This window comes from Puma concolor, chromosome E1 (genome assembly GCF_028749965.1).
Source record: "Puma concolor isolate L17-30 chromosome E1, mPumCon1.1.hap2, whole genome shotgun sequence".
In the NCBI taxonomy this organism is placed as follows: Eukaryota; Metazoa; Chordata; class Mammalia; order Carnivora; family Felidae; genus Puma; species Puma concolor.
The window spans coordinates 41305610-41317911 of NC_141680.1; the positions used below are offsets into that span (position 1 = coordinate 41305610).

The following is a 12302-nucleotide window of genomic DNA, read 5'->3' on the forward strand; positions in this document are numbered from 1 at the left end:
TCACACACATTGTTGTTGTTTAGAGCCACATCAATATACCAGTTTGCTTCTCCCTTCCAGTTGTAACCCAGAGGTGTGGCCCACAACATTAGGTGGGTACTAGTCTCAGGTGTTTTTCTAACCTTTCCGTGGAATTTTTCTATTGTCCACTTATCTGAAAACAGTCAGACTGAAGTCTACAAAAAGGTTATTTGGTGTAGTATAGATTTTCTTTTAAAAGGGAGACATTAATCACACTGACACACATGCCCTCTCCGCCAGCCCCAAGTAAATAAACCCCACCTCTAAAGCGAGGGTGGGAGAGACTCCCAAGGGAAGAGCCAGATCAGAATCTCAGGTCCTAGAATGAAAATACTCGTGCTGAGGAAATGGAGAATGTTCTGAATATCTGATGCCTTTGTGGCAGTCACTGTTTGATGGAAAGTAATTTCAAAGGATCATTCTTAAGAACAAACCGTCAATTATAATTAATGAATGAATGACCGAGCCTTCCGCTCCCAGGGTGCCTTTCATCCCCAGCACACCTCAAATCCAAACAACCGGGCCTACATCGGACTTCCTTGGCCCCTGGGAGAAATGCAGCCTTTGTTAACTGGCCAGCAGCCGTGTCCCAACTGAGCCCTGAAAAGCCTGGGTTCTGTGTGTCCGTGACCTGCAGGGGGGATGGAGGAAAACAGGAAATATGCCAGGGGTTGTCTAATGTGCTTGATGAATCTTATGCTTCGTCTGCCAAGGTAAAGGTTAAGAATGAATAAAGAGATAGTCTGGGGGCGGGGAGCCATGTGCTAATTGCTAGCAATTTAAAGGGGACTTTGAAATAAAATGGCAACATTGGAAGGGACTTTAGTGTAGCTCCATCCAAACCACTGACTTGCAGATGAAGAAGACTGAGGCCGGCGTGTGGCAGAGGATAGATGGTGGGTTAGTGGCAAAGCCAGGGTGGGATTCTTTCCACCACATAGCAGTGTCATCCTTGAGTTGAATCTTGACAGAGTCCCATCATCATGGTGATAATGGGACTTCCCAGTTTACACAGCCCTTTGGTGGTGTTTATTTAACGCAAGCAACAGCTCTTGATGTAGCCACACAAGGGTTATTGTCCCCAGATAAAGAATCAGGGGCTCATGGAGATCAGTGATTGAGAGCTGATTTGCATGTGCAATGTATTGCACGTGCACATGAATTTGTGGGTGTCACTGCCTTGGTCTGTGCTTGGATACTCACTGCCTTACTGCCTGTAACAGCTCCCCTGACTTCCAGACGTAGTTCGAGGGTTATCTTTTTCCACAATTGTTTTCTGAATTTTCCTGCACGGGTTGGGTGCCCCACCCATGAAGAAACCACCTCTTCTGGTCTTAAGATCTTCCAGAGGGGCAGAGAGTTTAGGATCCCCACCCCACTGTGGAAGCCGGGAGCCCCTGCTTGGGCGCAGCCACCTCCCTGACTCCACCCCGTTCTTCACTCATCACATAACTCTGCACTCCTCTGGGACTGCAGGCTTCTCGAAAGCTGGGATTATGTCTTCCATCTTTCAAGCGCCGGAGTCTGGCTTCTAGGCATTTCATAAATGTGTGTTAGCTCAGGGATGAACTTTTTAGAGTTAGGATTTTAATTCTGGTCTTCTGATGTCATCACCTCCTGCCCCTTTTGGGAGTGTGAGTTGTAAAACCAGATAGTAGGAAGAAGCCTCTCCCAGGGGTGAGAGCTGTAAAGGCAACCTCATTCCTAAATACTAATAAAATTACCTAAAGCACACTAGCTCTGCTTGTCCACTCTGTCAACAAAACCTTGCAAAATTCCTCTGGAATTTCCAAGACTAAAGGAAAGTGGCACCTGGGTGGCTCAGGGGTTAAGCATCCGACTTCAGTTCAGGTCATGATCTCACGGTTCATAGATCTGAGCCCCGAGTTGGGCTCTGTGCTGACAGCTTACAGCCTGGAGCCTGCTTCTGATTCTGTATCTCCTTCTCTGTCTCTGCCCCTCCCCTGCTCACACTCTGTCTCTGTCTCTCCCTCTCTCTCACAATAAATAAACAGTAAAAAAAAAAAAAAAAAGACTAAAAGAAAGCTTTGGGGGTGCTTAGAGAGAGTGCTCTTTTAAAGTGTTCTATGATCACTAACGTCTCTGAACACAAGAAAGAGACAAAAGGGAGATGAGATAAAAATAGAGCAAATGAGGAATTTGTTTGTGTGGTGGCGAGCAGTGTTCTGATGGACCTGGGCGATGCCTGATCATCTGTTTTGACTCAGGGTTCAGGTCAGCTCTGGATTGTGTTCACATGGACCCAGCCTCACAGAGGAGAACATCCATCTGTAGGTTGTGCAAGAGCCAGGCTGCACACCGCCTCCTGAAACTCCCTCTCAGTGGTTGGTGATGGGAATGATTCTTTTTCTGTACTTTGCAGGCATGTCTGAAGTGGCAGTGACCTCTTAGCCCCGTGGATTTCGCCCATGCGTCATTTTACACCAGTGTGTGGGAGTTGGGATTTATGGGAGTTAACCTCGAGCAAAATACTTCTGGTGTTGTAGCAGGACCAGGGTAGGGAAAAATTGGTGGTGCCATTTGAGAAGACTGGAGAGAAGTCATCTCTTCTAGAACCATCGTGTGAAGATTTTCCTTATAACTTCCAATCTGTGGTGCTCCATTGGATTTTAAAAGAAATGGTGGATTTTTAAAAATTATTGGTTGGTTGCCTGTTTGGTAAAAATGATTCATGCTTAGGATAAAAAATTTTGAAGTAATACAAGAAAGTATAAGAAAAAAATATTTTTAGAAACTGCCTAATTCTACCACACAGTCAGCCATTGGTAAATTGGTGAATATTATTTCAGATACTCTCTATCTGTGTATATTGGTAGACCTATGGATGTCAAGAATAACTTTAGGAAAATGAGCCCATACAATTTATTCTATTTTAGAAGAGTTTACTTTAAAAAATTTAGTTAACAAATAAGAAGCTGAAATGGATTCACTTTAGTTACATGTTTTCTATTGGATTTTTAGACTTTCATCATATTCTTTTAATTTTACAATTTTTAAGGAGAGTAAAATGACCTGTAAATTTGTGGAATTACAGAGCTGGAAAGAAGGGCAAGAATAGTTCTTTTTTTTTTTTTTTTTTTTCAGCTTTCTGATTTTAGATATGTCAACTGCAAATTGCTGCACTTATTTTTAAGCTATTTTTTTAAAGAACTCAAGGGATAAAGGCTAATTGCCTTATTTTTTAAAAAAAAATATTTTTTTTGAGAGAGAGAGAGCAAGAGTGGGGAATGCATATACTGCACATTAAGCAACTGCCCAGTTACCCCAGTTAAGCGTAATTGTAAGGACGCTTAAAGGCCCAGGCTCTGGCCAACTCACCTTTAAGTCGTGAATATTGTTTCCAGTTTCCAGAAGGCTGTGGCAGGCCCTCCATAAGAGTTTGTTAACCTTGGTCTTGGGAAGAAGATAGAGCAGTAGTGGATTGGATGGAATAGACTACATGAGATACAAATGAGAAGAAAAAGGAAGGTGCTGGTGGCCAGGTGTGGTTAGAAAACATCGATCCTTAAGGGACTCTCATGGTTGAGAGGGAACAAGAGGTCCCAGGTCATGGCGTCAGAAAGAATGGCCGCCAAGGAAAGACAAATCCTGTAGAGTCTTCCCAATAAAACCAGATTTTACTGATTGCCTCCCCATGGTATTTTTTAACATGTTTCCCTGACCCCTATATTCCTTGTAAGACAGTAGTTGGATCTGAAGGCTTCATGAGATTCCTGTCTGACATTTTTGGCAAGAATACTTCCTAGGGAGTGTTGTGTTCTTCCTGTTGTTCATGCTGTAACAAAATATCTTCTATTGGCCTTGCTTGACCATCGATGCTTAAGCTCTTGCAGCTTCTGTATTCCAGATGAATATTTCCCCAAGAGAAAAAAATGAGACCGTGCCTCCTTTCAGACTGAGAGTTTTTCACGTGGAACTCAGTGGACAGGCTTCAGGAAGTTAGTAAAATCTCTGAAACGGTGCAGAATTATCTTTGCATATTCATATGTTCACTATTCTGAGAGGAAGTTAAGCTTTCATTAGCTTGTCAAAGGAGCATATGAATAGAAAAAGTCAGAATCCAGTGGTGTAAAGCTCTAAAGGCCCATTCTTTCCTTGGCCTTTAGTTACCAGTAAGATGTGTAGGATTTTCTTTTTTTTTTTTTTTTAATTTTTTTTTCAACGTTTTTTTATTTATTTTGGGACAGAGAGAGACAGAGCATGAACGGGGGAGGGGCAAAGAGAGAGGGAGACACAGAATCGGAAACAGGCTCCAGGCTCCGAGCCATCAGCCCAGAGCCTGACACGGGGCTCGAACTCACGGACCGCGAGATCGTGACCTGGCTGAAGTCGGACGCTTAACCGACTGCACCACCCAGGCGCCCCAAGATGTGTAGGATTTTCATGTGTAATAGCAATGCAACAGTGGACTTCGAAATGAACCACGTGTATCGCCTCTGTCATACCCATCACTTTATAGACAGGAAACTAAAGAAGGTAGGTACTTTGGGCAAGGGCCCATGGCCAGTTAATGGCAGGGCTAGGACTAACAGAAGGATTCCATGATATTGTTGCAGAGCTCCTGATTCTCTCTACTTTATTATTATTTTTTATTTTTTAATGTTTATTTTTGAGAGAGAGAGTGAGCACATGAGAGCAGGGGAGGAACAGAGAGAGACATGGACAGAGGGTCCAAAGCAGGCTCTGTGCCTGATGCAGGGCTCAAACCTATGAACCATGAGATCATGACCTGAAGTAGGACACTCAACTGACTGAGCCACCCAGGTGTCCTACTTTATTATTATTTTTTAAAACCATAAAGATGATGCTTCAGATTCACTGAATTTTTTGCAGTTGTGGGATGTTGATAGATGCACGTGTTCATTTACAAATAGCCAGCTATGGTTAAAATGTTTCTGTTCCTTTTTTCTTCTACCCTTAAAGCTATGCATTTTGCCTCTGATTCCACTGCTGGTTAAACTCCATAGCCACAAATAATTAGGGTTAAATTCCTCTAATTTAATTCACTTAATTATTTATTTTACTGAGAGTTTACTTTAGAAGTGCTCTGGACTAGACTGATAAGACACAGTTCCTGCCTTCAAACATCCTTCATGGATCCGGGGGTTTGGGGTTTTGTTTTGTTTTGTTTTTTGCAAAGCCAGTACTCTGCCAGTGACACAGCCTGTTATGTGAGGATCTGTTTTGGGGTGCTTAGGAGCAGTTACTGATCTTTATTTACCCATTTATACCTTGAACTCAAAGTTGCCAGATCTCAGGGAGCCGTGGTAGGTTAGCATTATCACCACCAGAGAAAACCATATGTTCCTGGTTGTCAGGATCTTTTCACCTGATAGCAATGAAGTCATCCTCATTTGAGTGACACATTTGTCACTGAGTACCTCATTGTGGAGCTTGGGGAGAATGGGTTGGCCTATTCCATGATACTGGGAGGTGAGTCTCATATATCATCACCGTCACCTTCAAAAAAGGAGGCCCATCCCCTCCCTGTTCCCAGTTTCCTTTAACAGCTGCCACCAAGCCTTTCTGAGAAGGGAAGAGATGTTCCAGCCAGATAGCTTCTTTGAGAGGAGTGCCAGGGCAATCCGGTTTAAGCCTGGCTTTAGAAAGATCCCCGAGTCCTTTTACACTACCTCTGGCACGCCACCAGCTCTGTTGAGGTGATTTTTGTTCATTTGAGGCTCCAGAAGACAAACAGATCCCGTAGTGGGTGGGGAGCGCTAGTGCAAGACTGAAATGGTTTCATCTCTTCTTTTTTCTCCTTTTTATCATCTTAATCTGCCCAACTTGATAGGTCAACAAATCCCTTATACAAAGGTTGTTGTCACTGATAATCCTTGAATTAACCCTGAACATTAGCTTCAGTGCTCTTGGGACGTTCCTTTCTTCTGCCATTTAAGGAGACATTTCGAGTAAGTGCGGTGTTGGTTTGCTGAGACATCATCTCACGCAGTTTGCCGAAGTCTGTCCTGGTAGCTTTTACCTTGAGTCCAGGATGGTTCGTGTTGTGGCCAGGTCAGCGTATGGAGGGCTGTGGGAAGGTCCTTGCCCTCCAGAATTCTTTTCCACTTGATAGTTGTTGGTGCCTGAAATCCAACCACTTATTTGTTTAGCTCGCCAAAATGTTGCTTCCTATTATTTTTTTTGTTTAATTTTTTTTTTCAACGTTTATTTATTTTTGGGACAGAGAGAGACATAGCATGAACGGGGGAGGGGCAGAGAGAGAGAGGGAGACACAGAATCGGAAACAGGCTCCAGGCTCTGAGCTATCAGCCCAGAGCCCGACGCGGGGCTCAAACTCACGGACCGCGAGATCGTGACCTGGCTGAAGTCGGACGCTTAACCGACTGCGCCACCCAGGCGCCCCTGTTGCTTCCTATTAAAAAAATACTGGGGGGCACCTGGGTGGCTCAATTGGTTAAGTGGCCGACTTTGGCTCAGGTCACTATCTCTCGGTTCATGAGTTCAAGCCCTGAGTCGGGCTCTGTGCTGACAGCTCAGAGCCAGGAACCTGCTTCAGATTCTGTGTCTCCCTCTCTCTCTGCACCCCCCCTTAAAAATAAACATTAAAAAAATTCCTAATGTATTCATTTTTTTATTCATTTATCCATTCATTCATCCATTCCTTCAACAAATATTTATTGAATACCTACTCTAAGTGATGGGACAGAGAGCAACAGAGGATGATGGGATAAAGCTGGGGATACACACAGGTGCTGGGAAGTCCCGGACTTCCTGAGTATTTTGATCTTAAACATCAGAGTTTTCTTTTTTTTTTTAATTTTATTGAGAGAATTAAAAAAAAATTTTTTTAATGTTTATTTATTTTTGAGACAGAGAGAGGTAGAGCATGAGTGGGGAGGGGCAGAGAGAGAGGGAGACACAGAATCTGAAGCAGGCTCCAGGCTCCGAGCCGTCAGCACAGAGCCCGACACAGGGCTCGAACTCATGGACCGCAAGATCATGACCTGAGCAGAAGTCGGATGCTCAACTGACTGAGCCACCCAGGTGCCCCAAATGTCAGAATTTTCTACAGAAAGATTTTAAACAGGGGAGTGCCGTGCCATGATTACATTTGTGCTTTGAAAAGATAACCCTGGCTGCCTTGCAGAAAATGCATGAGAGCACAAGTAAGCGTGTGGGGGGCAGCTGGGAGGCTCCTGCACCTACCCAGAAGAGTGATGATGGTGGTTCACTTATTATTTTTTGTAGGAGAATGATTTGGTGAAATATGCAAGGATATTTGAAGAGTAGTATAGCGTTAATTAGATTTTCTTCCATGACAAAGACGTCGGGGCACCTGGGTGGTTCAGTTGGTTAAGCATCTGATTTTGGCTCAGGTCAGGATCTCACAGTTAGTGAGTTTGAGCCTCACATCAGGCTCTCTGCTGTCAGCATGGAGCCTGCTTCAGATCTTGTCTCCCTCTCTCTGCCCCTTCTGCGCTTGCACTCTCTCAAAAAAAAAAAAAAAATTAATACAAAGAAAAAGAAGATGTAATAAAATTCAATTTATTATTGATTGTCATGGCATCCATAGTATATATGTGCTACACTGATCTTTTCTACAGGCTTATATCATAAACACAGTGTTGAGTATGCTATCTTAGTACATGTTTGATACACATTCTAATCGGTCTGCTTTTAGACAGGAATTAGACTAATTGTATAGTTGGCTAAAAGGATTCTTTTTTCAAGGCTCTTAACCTGTTTTATGGACAAGTAACTACTTGGGTGGACTCTCCGTTACAGATGAAAGAATTTACACAGTAAAAGGAGATAGACCTGCCCGAGGTTGTCCAGTGTTGGTGGCACCAGGCCCCTGGAGCCCATCCCCTTCTTAACCACTGGCTTCAAATTTCAGGCTTGTATTTACTGTGACTTCCTCTGTGTTTACAGTATCTTTGCAGATTTATTTCTAGGTTGCTCCTTTTTATGTTTGTGGGTGACGTTCTCCTTACCTATTTTCCTGCTTGTCTTTGGTTTGGGAAAACTGGATTTATTCTTCCCCCACTCTCTCCTTTCTTTTGGTTAGGAATGATTGCTTTTTCTATGCTTCTTGTTTCAGAGAATTCCCTGCCCCCTTTAAAAATTATCCCGATGATGCTGTATCTATCTTTCTTTCCCTTTTTCTCTTTCTTTCTTTCTTTCTTTCTTTCTTTCTTTCCTTCTTTCTTTCTTTTCTTCTTTCTTTCTTTATCTTTTTAAAGTTTTTAATGTTTGCTTATTTTTTGAGAGAGAGATAGAATGTGAGCCAGGGAGGAGCAGAGAGAGAGGGAGACACAGAATCTGAAGCAGGCTCCAGGCTCTGAGCTGTCAGCACAGAGCCTGACACGGGACTTGAAACCATGAACCGTGAGATCATGACCTGAAGCGAAGTTGGATGCTTAACCAACTGATCCACCCAGGTGCCCCAATGCTGTATCTTTCTTATGTCTTTGTTACAGTTTGGGTTAGTGGAAGGGGCTTTGGCTTGGGGGTTAAACACACTGGGCAATCTTAACCTCTTGGTCTCAATTTTCTTATTAAAATGGGACTAACAATTCTCCTGTAATTAATAGTGCTGTTGCTGGGAGTGAATGAATTAATGTACATACATGAGCTGTATAATCTCTATGTAACATACATACATGAACTATGTAATTTATATGTAATGCACATACAGAAATAATGTAATCTGCATGCTATGTACGCACACATGCCATGCTGTGTGCAGCCTACATAGATGAGCTATGTAATTGTCATGTAATATATGCATATGACCTTGTAATCTGTAAACTTCAGTGCATAGTTGAGGGTAGAGAGAAGTGATGATTGTAAACACTACTTGTCTGCCCTTCAGCCACGATCCCACAGGTCTTGAGACAGAGGAGGCCAATGAAATTGTCAGGAGGTCACAAGGGCTACATAAAAAAGCCTAGCCTAATAGGCATACCTCTGTCCCCTGATGAACTCAGAAATAAACGTTAATTGCAAGAGTTGACGTTTTATAGGCACAGTCCATGTAAAGGTCAGTCTACATTTATGCTGATGAATATTCTAGTTACTAGCTTTAAGTTCAGATTTTGATTCTGCCATCTGCTGCCCAACCCCTCAGGCCTCAATTTCCTCAAATGTGAACTGAGATTAATACTCACCTTGATGGATAAGGGGTTATTGTGGGAATTAAATTAGATAATTCATGCATTGCACATAAAATGTGCTTAGTGGTGCTATTACTAAAATGTGTGTGTGTGTGTGTGTGTGTGTGTGTGTGTGTGTATGTGTGTGTGTATGTATTAGAATAGTCTATTTTGGTCAAGTAAAATAAGCTGATATCATTCTATGCTCTGGCTTTGGCTATAGTTTGCTGCGGAGTTATATATATATTTTTAATAGATTGCTTTAAACTTGTAAATTTATTTTAGTATCCTTGGTGTCTTAAATTCTTCCTTTTCAGGGCACCCGGGTGGCTCAGTTGGTTAGATGTATGACTTTGGCTCAGGTCATGATCTCATGGTTAGTGGGTTCAAGCCCTGCATCAGGCTCTGTGCTGACAGCTTCAGATTCTGTGTCTGCCTCTCTCTCTGCTCCTGCCCTGCTTGCAGTCTGTCTCTCTCCCTCTCTCTCAAAAATGAGTAAACATTAAAAAAATATTTAAAAAATGAATTCTCACTTTTCAATATATTATATCCCAATTTCTTTGTTTGGTATATTTTATTCTTACTCCTACTATGTTATCTGTTTAAAGATATTTATATTTTAGGATATACGCTATTTCCACTCTGAGGAAGTTACCAGAGGATTCTGTATATTATATTGTGTTATAATAACTGGGGTTTAAAGTAGCATGAAGCACAGTAAACCCATCTTCTAGTTCTTCCCTAAGAAGGTTTGAATTTGTCCTATTTCCTTTGAGCAAGTGAAAGCCATCCCCAAACACCTTTTGCTAGATCTCACTCCCCATTCTTTCCTTCCATCTCTGTCTTCCTCATTCCCCGCCTGGACCATGACCCTTTCTCTCTCCCCCTTTGTTCACTCCACTGTCTCCCCGAGTGAGAGGAGAGGTCGGGGAGAGTGGCCAGATTGGCCGGGAGGGACAGTATCATTCCAGCTAGTTGTCCTTTTTCTTTCATACTGAAATCATAACAGTCAATTAGGAAATAAATTCTTGCAAAATATATGTTGGATAAAAAAAGAAGAGGCAGTGTTGCATGATGGTTAAAAGTGCAGGGTCTGAAGTCACACAGTTCTGGGTTTGAATCCTGGCTCTGACGCTAACTATCCATGCGACTCTGGTAAGTTATGAATGTCTCTTGCCTGAGGTTCCTCAAAAATGAGTGGGTGTGCAGGACATGCACATAGAGAACATGAACACTTTGTCTGGCACATTGAGAAGTACTCAGCAAATGTTAATTGTTGTTATTGTTGCTATAAAAAGGTGACCCCCGGAAGGTTATGGAGCATGTTTACATCTTCAAACCATTAGTTAAGCTAGAAGCCTGAATATATACTATCTTAACATCACTTGTGTTGCCTGAGGCTTGAAGTACAACACGGAAACTTGATTTGTTCGTGGATTTAAACACTCAGGACTTTGTTACCGTATGCATCAAGTTCTATTCTGGGTGTTGGTGTTTTATGGAGGTAATATATGAGACCTCTCTCTCTCTGCTTTTCCTTTGGTTTAGATGTAGGAGAGTGTGGCAGGCAGAATAACACCCTCCCCCCACCCCCAGTATGTTCATCTCCTAATACCTAGAACCCTATGACTCTGTTATGCTACATGGCAAAGGGGAGTTAACGTTGTAGACAGAGTTAAGGTTGCTAATAAGCTGGCCTTAAAGTGGGGAGATTATCTTGAAATATTCAGGTGGGGCTGTGTCTTTACAGGTGGAAGAGGGAGGTAGAAGAGAGTCAGCATCGGGGAAGGAATGTGGTAAAGGCAGAGCCTGAGCGATGAAGTTGCTGGCTTCGAAGGCAGAAGGGAGACACATGCCAAGGAATGTGGGAGGCTGGAAGAGACAGGGAAACAGGTTGTCCTCTAGGACCTTCAGTGAAGAACAGGGTTCTGCCAACAGCTTGTTTTAGCTCAGTGGGGCCGTGTCAGACTTCTGAAATAAGGTAATAAATTTGTGTTGTTTTGAGCCAATTTGTGCTCATTTGTTACAGTGGGAATACCAGATTAATATAGCAAGTGTGTGTGTGTGTGTGTGTGTGTGTGTGTGAGAGAGAGAGAGAGAGAGAGAGAGAGAGAGAGAGAGAGAAAGAGAAAGAGAGAGAGAAATACAAATAGGAACTCTAGTGACGGATTTTTGCCAAAGTTTAAATTGAAAGTGAGTAGAACATTTTCCATGTCATTTATAAAACATATATTTTCCCGTGTATCATATGGATTTGTACTTATTGGCACAATAGCCAAGATGGTTGTGGTGACTCTATTTCACGAACTCTGCATTATCCAACTTACAGGCAGATTTTTACTTTGCAAGTTGATTTATATTATACATCTCACAAAATTAAAAGAATTGAAACCACATCTCTGCTGAAACACTTCACAAATGATTTTTATTGAAAAGCATAAAACTACAAAAAATCAGGGCTTCTCTTGAAGAGCCAGGGCATACATGGGTACCAGAATTGGGATGGATGTGAATATCTGTTCTTCATTTGCAACCCAAGGCTGTCTCCCCTCCGATCCCCTCCTCCGGCCATAGCCCCTGAACTCGTGTGTGGACCTTCTCTCGGATAGAGTACCTGAACCACAGGTTTGTGTATCACTAATCGATGTTTACTGTGTTGGCTTCGTGTCATTAATATGAGGGGGTGGTGCTGTAGCTGGGGCGCTGGACACGATGCCTGTGACCCACTCCCACTGAACATTCTGTTCTGTTTGGGGGCGCTGCGAATGACCTCTTCTTGGCTTATCTTCCTCTGCGGCCACATGAGCATGCCCATTTACCTCTTTCTTCCCTTCTTGTTTTGTCTGTGTCTCCCGGTGCCTCCCCCGAATTTGCCAAACATAGCATCTTCTCCTTTTACTAAACCTAGATCTAAACCTCATCTAAACCTAGTACATTTGATTTCACTTCTGATTGCTACCCCGCCCCCAACAATTTGTAGCCTGTGTTAAAAGGGACTCAGGGGGGGACTTTTGATATTCTATCCCGTCACCCTATATCCTGTTAATCTTAGGGTCACAAACAGAAAGTCCCCTGTGGCTTCTGCAACCCATGATTGATGTTGAAGCTACGGCTCATCTGTGGGAAATATGAATAGCTGGC

General features: G+C 42.8%; 1 long non-coding RNA gene across 11 annotated transcripts in view; it reads left to right on the plus strand.

Moving 5' to 3' along the window:
- LOC147574350 (uncharacterized) overlaps nt 1-12302 on the plus strand; it is a 280815-nt gene that overhangs the window by 115590 nt on the left and 152923 nt on the right. The gene's annotated exons all lie outside the window — the stretch shown is intronic.